Consider the following 18,265-nt stretch of genomic DNA (forward strand, 5'->3'; position numbering starts at 1 on the left):
CTGAGCCACACACAGAAACTATTTGGATAGAATTAAACGAAAAAGCAAATATTATAATAGGAGTTATATATAGGCCACCAAATTTAGACAGAATGGAAGCAAAGCCTCTATGGAATGAAATATCTAGAGCATCTAGATCTTACAGTATTTATGTCATGAGTGACTTTAATTTTAGTGGAATAAACTGGGTGAACAAAACAGGGAATAGTGAAGCAGAAGATTTTCTAGAATTAATTGACGATTGCTTTCTTACGCAACACATTAAGGAACCAACGCGGGAAAATAATATTTTAGATTTAGTGTTAACTAACAGGGAAACACAAATTAATGACATCGAAATAGGGAGTGAGCTATGGAACAGTGGTCACAAAGTAATCAGATTTAGCATAGAATGGAATAGACCTGTAGGAGAAAATTCTGTTAAAGTGCCAGATTTTCGAAAAGCTGATTTTAATAGCCTAAGAAATTTTTTGGGTCAAGTAGATTGGAAACTCTTGGGTATGGGGTGTGGGCCGGTCTTAGAGCGAGACATGAACCCAGCGATAGGTGACGTAAAAGGGGATTTCGATGTGGATTTAATATATAACTTATTTAAGAATATTCTAAACAAAGCACAGGAACGTAGTATACCATACAAATTGAATAGGTCGAATACTAATGACCCAAAGTGGAATAACAAATAATTTAAAGAACCTTATAGGTAAAAAGAGAGCTTGGTACAAAAGGATTAAGAATGGGGAAGTCAGGTTAGAACAGGAATTCATACAACTGGTTAGAAATGTTAAAAAAGACATTAGGAAAGCAAAAAGAAACTATGAAGTTCGCATAGCAGGAGCAAGCAAAGTCAAATCCTAAAGGGTTTTTTTCAGTTATATCGAACTAAGACTAGGGAAAGGATAGGTCCATTAAAATCTGAGACAGGTCAAATAACGGATAATGACAAGGAGATGAGTAGTATTTTTAACAAATATTTTATATCTGTATTTACTAAAGAAGAACTTAACAATATGCCTTCAGCCGAACAAGTCTATGTGGGTGGGGATGAGGACAGGTTGACTAGTTTAGCAGTTACCTAGGGAGGATGTAATTAAACAATTAGAAAAACTAAAACCAAACAAATCCCCAGGGCCGGATGAAGTGTTTGCCAGGGTGCTTAAAGAATGCAAAGAGGAGCCTAACGTCTATTGTGGGAAAGTTACTTGAATCAATAATTGCAAATACAATTCGTCTTTATCTTGAAAAACATAAATTAATAAACGAGTCGCAACATGGTTTTACAAATGGCCGTTCATGTTTAACAAATTTGCTAACTTTTTATTCCAGCATAGTTGAGGCAGTTGATAGTGGTAAGGATTGTGATGTTGTGTACCTTGACTTTAGCAAAGCTTTTGATACAGTGCCACATGAAAGACTAATTAAAAAAATAGCTCATGGTATTGGGGGTGCAATATTAACTTGGATTAGGGCATGGCTATTCCAAAGGAAACAGAGAGTTAGTATAAATGGGGTTAAGTCAGAGTGGGATAATGTTGTTAGTGGAGTACCTCGGGCTCTGTCCTGGGACCTCTGTTGCTTATAATATATATAAATGATTTAGAATCAGGTTTGAGTAGCAACATTTGCAAATTTGCCGATGATACGAAAATCGGTAGGGAAATTAATTCGGAGGACTCACTATCACTTCAAGTTGATCTAGATAGGGTTTTGAAATGGTCAAATGATTGGCAAATGCAGTTTAATGCTGATAAATGTAAAGTTCTGAGGCTAGGTAATGATGATAGAGTTACAAGATACGAGCTAGATGGTGTTGAGATTGCGAAAGAGATCTGGGAGTTATGATTAGTAAGAATTTAAAACAAAAGGATCAATGCATGAATGTTCGTAATAAAGCGAATAGGACACTGGGATTTATTAATCGAAGCGTTAGTAACAAGACACCTGGTGTGGTTCTTAAGCTATATCTTGCTCTGGTTAGGCCCCATTTAGATTATGCAGTTCAGTTTTGGTCGCCGTATTATAGAATGGATATAAATTCACTTGAACGTGTCCAACGTAGGATGACTAAGTTAATTCCCCAAATTAGAAATCTTTCATATGAAGAAAGATTAACAAAGCTTAAGTTGCATTTACTGGAAAGGCGAAGAGTTAGGGGTGACATGATAGAGGTTTACAAGTGGATGAATGGACATAACAGGGGGGATATTAATAGGGTATTAAAAATATCAACACAAGACAGAACACGAAACAATGGGTATAAATTGGATAAGTTTAGATTTAGGAAAGACTTGGGTAAATACTGGTTCAGTAACAGGGTTGTTGATTTGTGGAACCAATTACCGCGTAACGTGGTGGAGGTGGTGTCCCTCGATTGTTTCAAGCGCGGGTTGGACAGGTATATGAGTGGGATTGGGTGGTTATAGAATAGGAGCTGCCTCGTATGGGCCAATAGGCCTTCTGCAGTTACCTTTGTTCTTATATTCTAATGTTCTTATGTTCTAACATTCACAGGATGAGGTATTCATTATCAAAGTTTACGGTGTAAACGATAAAAGATTTAAGTTGAATTCAAATAAAACTTAAACTAGAGCTTTCAATCTTTATGATCACAAATTCTAAAATGTTGATAATAGTTTAATGTAGGAACTTTTCAGAGAATTTTTTGAAATTGTTAAAAACAAAATTCTTTCCGGTAGCTTAAATTCCTACAGTCCCAAAACATATTCAGTAATTCCCTAGTTTTGGTAGTGTTAGTTATTATATTAGAAAGGAACTTCAAATATTCATTAGTTTTTTTCTGTTCTGCAGTATTAATTTTGAAGGTTTTGTTATTTTTTTTTAGCGAAATTTTACTTCAGGTACCACTGCCTAGGAGACTAATTCCAGGTACTAGGGAACCTGGAGGCCTAGGGAACGCCTCCAGGTTCCATAGTCCCAAGGAACACCTCCATGTTTCAAAGCCCCAGGGAACGCTTCCAGGTTCCACAGCCCCAGGGAACGCCTCCCGGTTCCGCGGCATCAGGAGGCTGTAACCAGCACCATTAAAGAAAATTATCGTTTGAGTAATTCTCATATAAAATCCCGGAATGTCCAATTACCTGGGAAGATCAACTTTATAACACTTTTATCACTATTAATTTTCTCTCGTGTTTTCATTATTTTTGTTCAAGCTTCTTTACTTTCCATTTCTATCACTATTTTTCGTCTGTTCTTCGTCTCCGAGGACTGGAAGAAATTGAAGATTTTCATTTGAGACAATTGAAACATGGGGGTTCTTAAATTATATTTAATATATATCAAGCTCATGCTTTAGATACGTCTTTGTGAAGTAAGCTAAGACTTTTTGAGACGTTTGCTTCGTAGAGAAAGTGCAAACTTATTATATATTTCTCAGAAGCATGCAAAGTTACTCGGAGCATTTGAAGCTTAAACACCTTATTATCTAAGACTGGCGATTATAGGTCATAGATGCCCGAAGATAGCCATAGGTTGGGCTGAGGGTTTCAGGTGGGGAAGGAGGTCAAGGTGATTGCTGGGAGTTGAAGTGTGCTTCAGTAAGTCTTTTCACGACTGAGCTACTGATGCGATCATCCCTGGTTCACCTTACAATTATGGTCTTCAAAACACAAAAATATTGCAACAATCTTTGAGCCTCAATAATGGTATGAGCAATGTACAGATTACGGTGTCTACTTTAAGAAGCCTTCCCAATAAACGTCTTGGTGAATAATCTGGCGGCGATTTAGGACCTCGTAGCCTGGTGGATAGCGCGCAGGACTCGTAATTCTGTGGCGCGGGTTCGATTCCCGCACGAGGCAGAAACAAATGGGCAAAGTTTCTTTCACCCTGAATGCCCCTGTTACCTAGCAGTAAATAGGTACCTGGGTGTTAGTCAGCTGTCACGGGCTGCTTCCTAGGGGTGGAGGCCTGGTCGAGGACCTGGCCGCGGGGACACTAAAGCCCCGAAATCATCTCGAGATAACCTCAAGATACTAATGTAGCCTGACTGCCAGCACATACTAACTGTGGGTGTCCTCGGGCAGTATATCTCATACGGAGGGAGTTTCATGAATTATTAACATTTTTCGAAACTCGAGACCTTTTTTTCTGTTATCTTTCCTACTCTTATCTGAGGTTCTTTTCCGTGTTCCTGCTGTCACTGACAGCAGATCATCCATGCCGTTAACTTTTGTTTTTACAGATTTCCTGAGATACCAGACCGTCTTCATTACACTGTCTATCGAGACATATCGGGGTGAAGAGTCTTCTCACACAGCCTGGCTTTGAAATAAGGAGAACTTGCCAGCCCTCCTCTCGGAGCTCTAGAGGCATTCGGCTGGAATGCCTTGTTTCAGGGACGATGTTAATTGCCAAGCTAACACCCTCAATAGTAGGAAACTGTGTCGCCAACATTCATATACGCCTCACCGGCAGAATGAGACCAAGCCTTCTGGTAAGCAGCGATAACCAATCAGTGATGACATGGATTGGTTATCATTGCCGAATGGCAGCTGAGGACAAATACAAGATCGTACGAGATTTTAAAGGCATCCTTCGGCTCACAAGTGAAATCATTCCTTGACGAACTTCTCGTAATATGAAAAGGGTTCAAAAGTGGACAATGAATTACAATAACGTGGCTAAAGACTATGATAACCAAACCACACATCAGAAGATGTGTGGTTTGGTTAGCGTATCGACGACGACGACGTTTCAGTCCGTCCTGGACCATTATTAAGTCGTGTGACTTGAGAATAGTTTAGGACAGACCGAAACGTCGTCGTTCTCATTTTCGAAGGCGAGGTTTAGTTATCGAGGTGAAAAGTGAGCTATATCCAGATCGAGTGAGAAACTATAAGAAAACGTGCATCAGTTTGATCCAAAGTCCGGGGATCTCGGCAGGGATATTCGTCTGAAGACACAGTAACGTCACTAATTCGGGAAAAATGGGACTGTTACAATCAGCAATCAGAAAAAAATCCTGACGTACTGGCAGACCATTAAGCTATCAAAATGAGTGTCCCTGATCCTCAATAACAACCTTTAAATGTTGATTCAAAAGACTTGGTCATATCGGTCTGAAATGGTTATTGAACCTAGGTTACTAAACGAGTGAGGGTTGAGCACTAAACGAGTGAGGGTTGAGCACTAAACGAGTGAGGGTTGAGCACTAAACGAGTGAGGGTTGAGCACTGAACGAGTGAGTACTGAGCACTAAATGAGTGAGGATTGAACACTAAACGAGCGAGGACTGAGCACTAAACTGCGTGCTCAGTGCAGGCTTACCTTCGCTCAGCACAGACAAAGGACTGAAGTAAGGCTCACGTTGGATGCGTATAATACGCTGATCACTCAACCTAGAAGTAACTGCTCAAAAATATACTGTCATGTCGTTGGTTCCCTGGAGAAGGAACCCGCGCTTCCCAGACACCTCTTGTTTGCTAATCTACTTCAACCTCCCGCCCCCAACACCCTCAGCAGTTGGCGGTCATCGTGATAAGTCATCAAAGTCCAAGAAGGAGCACAAAGCCATGTCAAATACATCATAATCCCCTTTTTAATCCCTCCTAGCTAATTCTAAACCTAGGCTAAACCCTCTTAGTCTATTCAATCGGATTTTGCTAATCCCACATCTTACGTTATACTCCAAACTGTCTCTACTTCACAATGCAAAATATTATTTCATCTTCAGTTCTGTAACTGTTACATTCTGTTAACAATTGGTTATCGCAATACTATTTATGAAAAAAATCAACAGATTCTCGACTTGCGAGTCATACATATATCTGTATGATATCGGTGATTGAAGTTCCATAATAATTAACCAATTTCAGTTATTTGCCTAGTGAATAGGTACCTCTACTCAATGAAAACACCATTAACTCTGTTTTAATCATGATCTGCTGACCATAAGTTTCCTAAAGAATTCTCGAACACAATTCACGCAGCAAATATAGACAAATAAAACTACTGGTCAATAGGCTACATGAACTATGTTGTATTGATGTTTGAGAGTAATTAGTTATTTCTGAAACATGGAGAAGTTTCTATTTACATTTTACGATGGGGAGAGTATGGGGAGGGGAGGAGGAGGAGGGGTTCCCAGCGCTGCCCGGGTCTGTCTCCCGTCTCCCTTGAAAATGGGAAGAGAACAATTTGAATGGAACGTGAGAAACAAATAACGGACGAGAGAAGAAGAAGAATGAAATGATTGAGAGAGAGAGAGTGAGAGAGAGAGAGAGAGAGTGTACGAGGCTCGCCAGGGGACAAGGGGAGATGTACAGATATACCCGCAACCCGAGGATAATGGCCGCTCTGGTCTCCTCAGCTTGGCAGTAAAATCTGAGATGGCCTTGGTGGTCCCTTAATGAAGTGCAGTTGCAGGGGAGGCCACTGGCCGCAAGCGGATTGTCCCCTGCCCCAGCCTGCGGCCCTGGTATAGGTTTGCTGTGAGACTTGAAGCCTATCAACTCCAAGAGGGTACTATAAGTACCTTCTTGGAGGGCACTTATAGTACTCTTGGAGGGTACTCCAAGAGGACACAACATATATATATATGTCCCTTGTCCCTATAACAAGGGGACACAGGTGGAAAATGAGTACCCACAATGAGTCACAGGGTCTTTAGAAGGAACTTTTTCAGTGTCAGAGTAGTTAACAGATGGAATGCATTAGGAAGTGATGTGGTGGAGGCCGACTCCATACACAGTTTAAAATGTAGATATGATACTGAACTGAACCTTACGACACTAGAAAAAAAGAAGGGAGAGTGGGGGATATGATAGGAACGTATAAAATATTCAGGGAAATTGACAAAGTGGATATAGAAGAAATGTTCACACGAATTACTAACAGAACAAAGAGACATAGGTGGAATCTGGAAACTCAGATGAGTCACAGAGATATTAAGACGTTTTCCTTTAGCGTGAGAGTAGTGGAAAAATGGAATGCACTTAAGGAGCAGGTTGTGGAATCAAACTATTCATAACTTCAAAACTAGATATGATCGGGAAAGGGACATGATTCATTGCTGTAAACAACCGATGGCTAGAAAGGCGGGATCCAAGAGTGCATGTGCGATCCTGCAGGCACAAATAGGTGAATGATATATATATATATATATATAATATATATATATATATATATATATATATATATGTTCGTTTGCTCAAAATCTCTAATCTCTGAGATTTCTTTACCGATTGCTTTGAAATTTTGACAGAACGTTCCATTCGAATACTCATTTTTTATATGCCTTTTATATAGATGCCACACCTGTGACAGATAAAAACTTTTTTTTTTTTTAAACAGCGCAATCTGTTGCACATAAAAGCATCACACGCTATACTAAATATATTACGATTCCATTTTAATGTTATGATTGTGATGATATATTGAATTTTCATAGATTTCGATTGATTTTAATTTTGATTTAATTATTTTGTGTGACATTGAGTTGGAATTGAGCTGTGTTGTTTATCTTACCGTTCATTTCGTTATATCACCTCTGTGACAGGTAAAAATGTTTTTTTTTTTTTTTTTTTTTTGAAAAACTGAGGTTTTCATGTGAGGGAAATCTCCAAAACCTCTCTACCGATCGCATTGGTATTTTGTTACAACGTTGCATTCGAATACACGCGTGTTTTTATATACCTACTATATACATGCCACACCTGTGACTAGTAAGAACATGCTTTTTTGGAAAAACAGCGCCATCTGTTGGACGTAAGAGCAACACATGCTGTAATCTCTGAAAATTCTTTACTGATTGTTCTTAAACTTTGACACAATGTTCCAGTGGAGTATGCGTATGGGTTTACAGACCTAGTATATAGATGCCACACCTGTGACAGGTAAAAAGAAAAAAATTAAACAATGCCATCTGTTGTACATAAAAGCAACCCACACTATCCTAAATATGTTATGATTCCATTTCAATGTTTCTGATTGCATTGATAAATTGAATTTTCAAAGATTTTGATTTATTTTCATTTTGATATAATTATTTTATGTGACACTGCATTAGAATTGAACTATGTTGTTTACCTTACCCCTAATTTCGTGTGTATATACCTTTTTTTTAATTATTTTCATTTTTTAAACTGTTCTTTATAATTTTCAGTGATGGGAACATCAAATCATTTGGGAATGCATCGGATGAGGGAATGGGGAATGGTGGGGATAAATATAGTTAATTGAATGATGATAATTAAATATTAAATAACATGCACTCTCAATTCACTCGATCCTGTGGAAGATGGGGTGCGGGGGAGGGGGGGAGAAGTGACGCAATTAGTAGAATCGCCAACCGAACCAGTACCATCTCTTCCCTGGAGAACCAACAGAACCATCCATGGAGAACCAGCAGAACCATCTCTTCCCTAAAGAACCAGCAGTGTTCTCTGCACCCTGGAGAACCATTTCCTAAGAGAACACCTGCACCTTGGAGAACCAGCAGTACCTGCTTTTGGGGAACCAACAGCACCCTGGGAGAATCAACAGCAACCGGGAGAACCAAGAGCATCCTGGAGAACCAAGAGCAACCTGGAGAACCCAAATCACCCTGAAGAACCAAGAGCACCCTGGGAGAACCAACAGCATTCTGGGAGAACCAACAGCATCCTGGGAGAACCAACAGCACCCTGGAAACCCAAGATCACACTGGAGAAAAAAAATCACCCTGGAGAACCAAGAGCACCCTGGAGAACCAAGAGCCCCCTTGGGAACCAAGAGCGCCCTGGAGAGCAAAGAGCACCCTGGAGAACCAAGAGCACTCTGGAGAACCAACATTAACCTGGAGAACTAAGTGCACCCTGGAGAACCAAGAGCACCCTGGTGAACCAAGAGCCCCCTGGAGAACCAACAGCACCCTAGAGAACCAACAGCACCCTAGAGAACCAACAGCACCCTAGAGAACCAACAGCACCCTAGAGAACCAACAGCACCCTAGAGAACCAACAGCACCCTAGAGAACCAACAGCACCCTAGAGAATCAACAGCACCCTAGAGAACCAACAGCACCCTAGAGAACCAACAGCACCCTAGAGAACCAACAGCACCCTAGAGAACCAACAGCACCCTAGAGAACCAACAGCACCCTAGAGAACCAACAGCACCCTAGAGAACCAACAGCACCCTAGAGAACCAACAGCACCCTAGAGAACCAACAGCACCCTAGAGAACCAACAGCACCCTAGAGAACCAACAGCACCCTAGGGAACCAACAGCACCCTAGGGAACCAACAGCACCCTAGGGAACCAACAGCATCCTGGAGAACCAACAGCACCCTAGGGAACCAACAGCACCATAGAGAACCAACAGCACCATAGAGAACCAACAGCACCCTAGAGAACCAACAGCACCCTAGAGAACCAACAGCACCCTAGAGAACCAACAGCACCCCTAGAGAACCAACAGCACCCTAGAGAACCAACAGCACCCTAGAGAACCAACAGCACCCTAGGGAACCAACAGCACCCTAGGGAACCAACAGCACCCTAGGGAACCAACAGCACCCTAGGGAACCAACAGCACCCTAGGGAACAAACAGCACCATAGAGAACCAACAGCACCCTAGGGAACCAACAGCACCCTAGAGAACCAACAGCACCCTAGAGAACCAACAGCACCCTAGAGAACCAACAGCACCCTAGGGAACCAACAGCATCCTGGAGAACCAACAGCACCCTAGAGAACCAACAGCACCATAGAGAACCAACAGCACCATAGAGAACCAACAGCACCATAGGGAACCAACAGCACCATAGAGAACCAACAGCACCCTAGAGAACCAACAGCACCCTAGAGAACCAACAGCACCCTAGAGAACCAAGAAGCACCAGGATAGGATGGCTTCATAAAGGCAAGGGCAGGAAAATATTGATTGTGATACGTAAGTTAAATTCTAATCCACATGATACCATCTCAGGCCTCGTATCTTCTGATGTAAACAAAAATCTAATTAGGGGCCAGCCCGCCTCCACCTCTTCCCCCCCCCCCCCACCTTCCTCCTCCTGATCCTGCTCCTCCTCTTCCTCCTCCTTCTCTTCTTCTCTTCCGCCTCTTCCATTTTCCCCCCACTTGTTTCTCGTTCTACTGTTCCTACTTCTTTTCCTTAATCTATTTATCTTCTTTCTGTCCCTTCATATCCCTCCTTTCTTCCTCCTCTTCTTCATCCTACTCTTCCTGCTACTTCTCCTCCTCTTCCTACTCCTCCCATTCTTCCTCAGGTCTCCCCATTTCCCGTCATTATTCACCCTATTTTTCCAGCTCATATTCGTGTCGACTTATCAGAAGGGTGCCGAACTATACGGGTGCTCTACCCTCCACCCTCACCAGGGGGGTGCTCTACACCCCCACCCCACTCCACCCTCACCAGGGATGCTCTACACCCCCCCCCCCTCACCTCCTCCACCCTCACCAGGGGGGTGCTCTACACCCCCACCCCACTCCACCCTCACCAGGGATGCCCTACACCCCCCCCCCCCTCACCTCCTCCATCCTCACCAGGGGGTGCTGGAATATGCATGAGTGGAATTAAGTCCTCCAGCTGTCAGATTTGGAATCAATAAGTGCGGTTTAAAATTCCCTTCCTCGTGGATAATGAAAAAATCGATGTAGGTACTAGCGACGGGGATGCCACTGTGGGTGGATAGGTGGGTTATGGATTAGAACTACTGCTGCTGCAGGTGGAGGGTGGGTTAGGATTAAAGCCATTGTGGGATAGGGATAGAATTGCCATAGGTGGGGGGTTGAAGGGGTGGGACTGGTTCAAAACCACTGTGCGTGCATGGTCAGGACTAAAGACAAAGTGGGTGTGCGGATATGTGTTAGTGGGTGGCTTGGAAAGCACCCACTGTGGGTTGGAATACACCCACTGTGGGTTGGAATACACCCACTGTGGGTTGGAATACACCCACTGTGGGTTGGAATACACCCACTGTGGGTTGGAATACACCCACTGTGGGTTGGAATACACCCACTGTGGGTTGGAATACACCCACTGTGGGTTGGAATACACCCACTGTGGGTTGGAATACACCCACTGTGGGTTGGAATACACCCACTGTGGGTTGGAATACACCCACTGTGGGTTGGAATACACCCACTGTGGGTTGGAATACACCCACTGTGGGTTGGAATACACTTACAGTGGGTGGCTAATTGGGTGAGCAAGGACGACAGCCACTGTGGGTTTGTGGGCTAGGGGCCAGATTCACGAAAGCCCTTACGCAAGCGCTTACGAACGTGTACATCTTTCCTCAATCTTTGACGGCTTTGGTTACATTTATTAATCAGTTTACAAGCATGAAAACTTCCCATTCAACTGTTGTTATTGTTATAAACAGCCTCCTGGTGCTTCGAAGCTCATTAACTGTTTAATAATTGGAAACAAAGCCGCCAAAGATAGAGAAAAGATGTACAGGTTCGTAAGTGTTTGCGTAAGTGCTTTCGTGAATCTGGCCCTAGGACCAGATCCATTGTAGGTGGGTTGGGCTAGGAAGAGGGACATCGTGAATGGGTAGGCTAAGACCTGAGAATCTATGCGAGTCGGGCTGAAAAACCACACCCACTTTGGCTGAGTGGGCTAGCAACAGCCCCATTGTGAATGGGATGGGTAGAAACAGATCCCTTATGGCTGATGGGTAAGAACGGATCCACTATGGGTGAAGGGGATAGGCCCAGACCCACTATGGGTGGATTGCTAGGACAAGAGACAAAAATGTATCTGGTCCTAGCAGTAAGACCAGATACATTATAGATGGGCTAGGAACAGAATTACCTTCTCTTAATTTGGCTAGTGCTATTTTCAAGTGAGGGGTTACAATCCGTGGCTGCATACTTTCATCAAATACCACGAAGATTGCACAGAGCAGGCAGCCGAGAACGCCTGAGTTCCTGTTCCTCTAGTTCCTTCGCTAGCCATCGATCACATGTACCACCGTATTATTTACGTTAATGTGTGCCACTGGCAACAGAGTTGATGTTCTTTACTAACGGATCCTATATAGAGCATTTCTGACGCAGAAATGCTTTATAGGACCCGGAAATCTATCTGATCTGATAGAATCTTTGTGAACGGCTCTTCTACCTCCTGTCACTCCTCCCATAACTTTGCATTTGCTTGAGATGAATACTATGAGCCATAAAATAAGCTTGTGTGGAGTATTAGCCAGTCCAGTTAAATGGACTATTAGCCATCTTTCCAACTAAGTCCTGAGTGTGGAAAGTTTACTTTTCAGAATAATGCATTTCCTCTCCCTTAAGATTCTTCCCATTAGTGTTGCAGAGCCAGCACACATTAGCACGGAGGAGTCTGCTTTATCCGCCCGAGCACCAAGATGGGTTGAAATACCGAGTCGTGGGCTGCTTCATTCATTACTACACTCTAATAGTTTCTCTCTCACCGTGATCCTTTGTTTCCTTGCTGAGCTGTACTCCTATGCCCGCACCAGTAGACTGGTTCAAAACCAGCAGACTGGTTCACCACCAGCAGAATAGTTCACCACTAGCAGACTGATTCACCACCAGCAGACTCGTTCACCTACAGCTGACTGGGTCACCACTAGCAAACTGGTTCACCACCAGCAGACTAATGGTTCACCACTAGCAGACTGGTTCACCACTAGCAGACTGATTCACCACCAGCAGACTCGTTCACCACTAGAAGACTGGTTCACCACTAGAAGACTGGTTCACCACCAGCAGACTGGATCACCACCAGCAGACTGGTTCATCACCAGTAGACTAGTTCACCATTAGCAGACTGGTTCACCACTAGATGACTGGTTCACCACCAGCAAACTGGTTCACCACTAGAAGACTGGTTCACCACCAGTAGACTAGTTCACCATTAGCAGACTGGTTCACCATTAGCAGACTGGTTCACCGCCAGTAGACTGGTTCACCACTAGAAGACTGGTTCACCACCAGCAAACTGGTTCACCACCAGTAGACTAGTTCACCACTAGTAGACTAGTTCACCACTAGATGACTGGTTCACCACCAGCGAACTGGTTCACCACCAGTAGACTCGTTCATCACTAGCAGACTGGTTCACCACTAGAAGACTGGCTCACCACCAGCAGACTGGTTCACCACCAGCAGACTGGTTCACCACCAGCAGACTGGTTCACCACCAGCAGACTGGTTCACCACCAGCAGACTGGTTCACCACCAGCAGACTGGTTCACCACCAGCAGACTGGTTCACCACCAGCAGACTGGTTCACCACCAGCAGACTGGTTCACCACCAGCAGACTGGTTCACCACCAGCAGACTGGTTCACCACCAGCAGACTGGTTCACCACCAGCAGACTGGTTCACCACCAGCAGACTGGTTCACCACCAGCAGACTGGTTCACCACCAGCAGACTGGTTCACCACCAGCAGACTGGTTCACCACCAGCAGACTGGTTCACCACCAGCAGACTGGTTCACCACCAGCAGACTGGTTCACCACCAGCAGACTGGTTCACCACCAGCAGACTGGTTCACCACCAGCAGACTGGTTCACCACCAGCAGACTGGTTCACCACCAGCAGACTGGTTCACCACTAGCAGACTGGTTCACCACTAGCAGACTGGTTCACCACTAGCAGATTGGTTCACCACTAGCAGATTGGTTCACCACTAGCAGATTGGTTCACCACCAGCAGATTGGTTCACCACCAGCAGACTGGTTCACACCAGCAGACTGGTTCACCACCAGCAGACTCGTTCACCACCACCAGACTCGTTCACCACTTGCAGACTCGTTCACCACCAGCAGACTGGTTCGCCACCAGCAGACTGGTTCACCACTAGCAGCTGGTTCACCAGAAGCAGACTGGTTAGCCACCAGCAGACTGGTTCGCAACCAGCAGACTGGGTCACCACCAGCAAACTGGTTCACCACCAGCAGACTGGTTCACCACCAGCAGACTGGTTCACCACCAGCAGACAGGTTCACCACTTGAAGACTGGTTCACCAGAAGCAGACTGGTTAGCCACCAGCAGACTGGTTCGCAACCAGCAGACTGGTTCACCACCAGCAGACTGGTTCACCACCAGCAGACTGGTTCACCACCAGCAGACTGGTTCACCAGAAGCAGACTGGTTCGCAACCAGCAGACTGGTTCAACACTAGCAGACTGGTTCTCCACCAGCAGACTGGTTCTCCACTAGCAGACTGGTTCTCCACTAGCAGACTGGTTATCCACCAGCAGACTGGTTCACCACCAGCAGACTGGTTCTCCACCAGCAGACTGGTTCACCACTAGAAGACTGGATCACCACCAGCGGAATAGTTCACCACCAGCAGACTGGTTCACCACTAGAAGACTGGTTCACCACCAGCAGACTGGTTCACCACTAGCCCCTCACCTCGTCCCCTCTGTGGTTCCATTTCCACCATCGTATTGTGCCATTGTAATAGATATTTAGAGACAACATTGTTCTGTAAGTGTTCTGGGAGTATTTGTTTTGATTAAACTCTGCAGTAATGTGTATGGGATTCTTGTTAGTGGTACTGAGCTCTAATTCAATGGATCTTTTCTTCCTTTCTTTAATATATATTTAATCTACATAAACCAACTGTTGGGTAGATATTGTCTTCATGGAGTTGAATATGATGACATTGTATCTGTATTTTTCAGTACCCATGGTATAATATAGGTTAAGGTGCCATTTTCAGCTTTAAAACATATTTTCCAATATACTTTTAATCATTAAATATGTAATAATTCAATAAATTCACTTAAGTTTATTACTAAACTAATTGAACAAAATGTGGAACGAATATTGTTCTTAAGTGATATGTTTGGTGTTATTGAAATATATTTTTCGTTTCTATCATTTGTTTGTTTCCAAAGTTTGATCATCTTCCAACGTCATTTAATAAAATTCATGTACTTGGGAAAACAATTTTTAAATATTTACACAAATATAAAAAACATAAATCAACATATATATCAAACCTATATCAAACAAAATATCATAAAAACATATAACAGAAAGCATGTTATATTTTAAACTTATTCAGATGCAACATGCCGGCAAGCATCGATCACGCTGCGAAGCGCTGCAAAATGTGCACAGAATCGATTGGAAATTAACGAAGATTCAAAACTGTAAGTAATTAAATTATTTTCTTAAAAGGTATTAAAAATTGCCAACAAAATTATTGTCAATGACCCCCAACCTAAACCTATGACTTGAAAGGAAATTGACTATTGTTTATCACAAAGTCCGTGTCCAAAGGCAGGTCCAAAGTGAGACCAAAGCGTCGTCGCTGCCATCACGCCAAACACACGACCAAACTACAACGTTGCTACAACGTTCGAACAAGTCTTAACACCACCTAACAAGTTGTAACAACCAATATAGCAAGTTGTAACAACGTTCTAATACTTCATTAAAACGCTAAAACAAGATGCAACAACGTTGTAACAAGCGGAAAATATGGACAGTTTCGTTTGGTGTTTGCATGCAGGGATCACAGACCAGTGTGGGGTTGGTTGCTTGCTTGTGTTCAGTCAGGCTGTCGTGACATAATCTCTCCCATTTAACTTCTGATATAAACAGTTTTATGTATTTTCCTGTAATTTCTATTCAATTCATTTCATTGTGTTGCTGGGTTTTCCCAGGCAAAAAAATATTGATATAAAAGAACAGCTGATAACTTCCACTATTTTGCTGACATTTTGAGCGCAGTCATTAGTGATAAAATAAAAATAACATTTAAAATACCAGCAGTTTGCCAATATTTTTCTAATTGAGTTTATAGTGTAACTGAAAAGCTTGTGTTATGAAGAAAAAGTTGAACATTTACCAAAGAATGCGAATGTCCCAACACAGAGTTTATTTATTTAGTTCTTTATCTCTTCTCATTTTGGTGATTTTTTATGAGTTTCTGTTCTTATATGGCCCTTATACGGCCTCTTAGATCAAGCGACACTACAAAGATCTAGAACCAAAACCTCCTGAAAATTTTCCTTTGTTCTTTGTGTACTTCTATACCTTAATACGAATTTCATCTACATTTTGTACAGCCCAATTACAGGTTAACTACCTACATCATAATCCTCATATGGATACTGAACATTTCAGGCTGATCCTTGGCTTTGGATGCTATGTTATTTCCATATTGCTTCTCCAACTGCCTATCAATTTTTGTTTAATTGCTCCGGCTTTTTTTTTTTTGGGGGGGGGGGGGGAGTTTCACCAGTTCTATCTCTATAATTCCCTTATGTTCTTTGGTTTCCTCATCTTCTATTTTGATTGAATTTATATTAGGCAAGGTGTAAGAGTGATATACAAAACTGATGGTGGGTGAGGGAGCAGGGATCTTGTGTGCTGGGGGTAGTGGGGGAGAAGGAAAAAGGGGTAGGGGGTAAGGGGTAAGGTGGTAGGAAGTAAGGGAGGAAGGGGGGTTGGGTTGTGTGGTAGGGAGAGAGTGTGTCTTCCATGGGGTGTGTGGGCCAGAGTAAGAGTCGTTCCTATGGGTTATGGGTTGTGAAGGTGAGTGAGGCTTTCTGAAGGAATGGCGGGGGAGGGGGAGAGGAAGACGTGTGCTCGCCTAGTTGTACTCACCTAATTGTGCTTGTGGGAGTTGCGCTCTGGCTCTTTGATCCCGCCTCTCAACTGTCAATCAACTGATGTACAGGTTCCCGAGTCTACTGGACTTTATCATATCTACACTTGAAACTGTGTATGGAGTCAGCCTCCACCACATCACTTCCTTATGCATTCCCTTTGTCATCCACTCTGACACTAAAAACGTTCTTTCTAATATCTCTGTGGCTCATTTGGGCACTCAATTTCCACCTTTGTCCCCTTGTGCGTGTGTCCCTTGTGTTAAATAACCTGTCTATATATACCCTTTCAATTCCTATGAGAATCTTTTATGTGGTGATCATGTGATGCTTCCTTCAAGAGTGGGAGGGGGGGAGGGTTACGGAGGCATGTTAGGCAGCCCTTAAGAGAGGGGAAGAGAGGGCACTAAGGCTTCCTCCACTCATGGATAGAGGAGAGGGTGATTAAGGCTTCCTCCAACAGTCGAGCTGAGAGGCCGAATTAGGCTTCCCCGAGGAATGGTGTGAGAGGAATATTTTCATTTCCTTAAGATGGAGAAGAGGAACATGAGAGTAAAGAGAGAGAGAGAGAGAGAGGAAAAGGGTGTGTAAAACTCCAGCTTTGGAAGGGTGAGACGAAATATAGAAAGGAAAGATGAGAGATGGGAAAGAGGAAGATGAGAAAGAGACTTTAGCTAGCAGAAGGGGAGGCGACTGAGGGAAGGTGAGAGTGAAGCAATTATGAAGGATCGGTGCTGAGGACACAGATGGGAAGGGAGGGAGGAGGTCACGAGGATAAACAGAGAGAGTTGGACAGACAGACACGGTCAGTGAGAGATGTGTTCGGTGGAAACTGCAAGAAGGGAGGTATAAGTGATGAGAAACATGACCTTCAAGAGGTGAAGTGAAAAACAAGAGACGATAGAGAGCACATGTGAGAGAAGAGATGAGGAAATATCGACAAGAGACTGAATTAATGAGAGGAGAAAAAGGAGAGGCAACAGGGACAACAAGTAAGAGTTAATGTGAAAGAAGGAAAAGACACGAAATGGGATTTATGAGAGGGCAAGTGAAATAGGAAGAGCAACATCCCCCTCCCCCCCCCTTCCTCATGAAGAGCGGGATGGTCCGGGCAGTAATGGGAAGCCCCTTGTGTGAGCACCACAATTGCTATCATTGACGTTGAGGTTACTGCGTCGCCCCGGCTGTGTTGGGACCTTTATTGGAGGCGAGGCAGATACCATCACGCGACTGATACTCCGGCTGGGAAAGTTTAGCAGTATCCAGAGCGGGTGTTTGTCTGAGTTGGGTAAAGGTCAGATTGATGCCAGGTGGCGTCGTTGTCACCCAGGGGTCTGCAATGATAGAGCGGGTGCTTGATCGTTTTAATACGAGAGTTATACTGACTGAACCTGCTGTAACGGACCAAGTGAAGATATATTATATATATATATATATATATATATATATATATATATATATATATATATATATATATATATATATATATATATATATATATATATATATATATATTAGTATATTTTGGTAACAGTCTTTCCTGTAGACATATATTATTAAATATGACCGAAAAAGTAAGATTAATAATTCTAACACGAATTTTCTCAATCTTTCGTACATTACGCTTCACTGTTGGAGGTAAATCAAAAATCAATTCTCCAAAATTCATTTTTATTTCTAGTCTGGCGCGACA

This window comes from Procambarus clarkii, chromosome 75, assembly GCF_040958095.1.
Source record: "Procambarus clarkii isolate CNS0578487 chromosome 75, FALCON_Pclarkii_2.0, whole genome shotgun sequence".
NCBI classification, from domain to species: domain Eukaryota; kingdom Metazoa; phylum Arthropoda; class Malacostraca; order Decapoda; family Cambaridae; genus Procambarus; species Procambarus clarkii.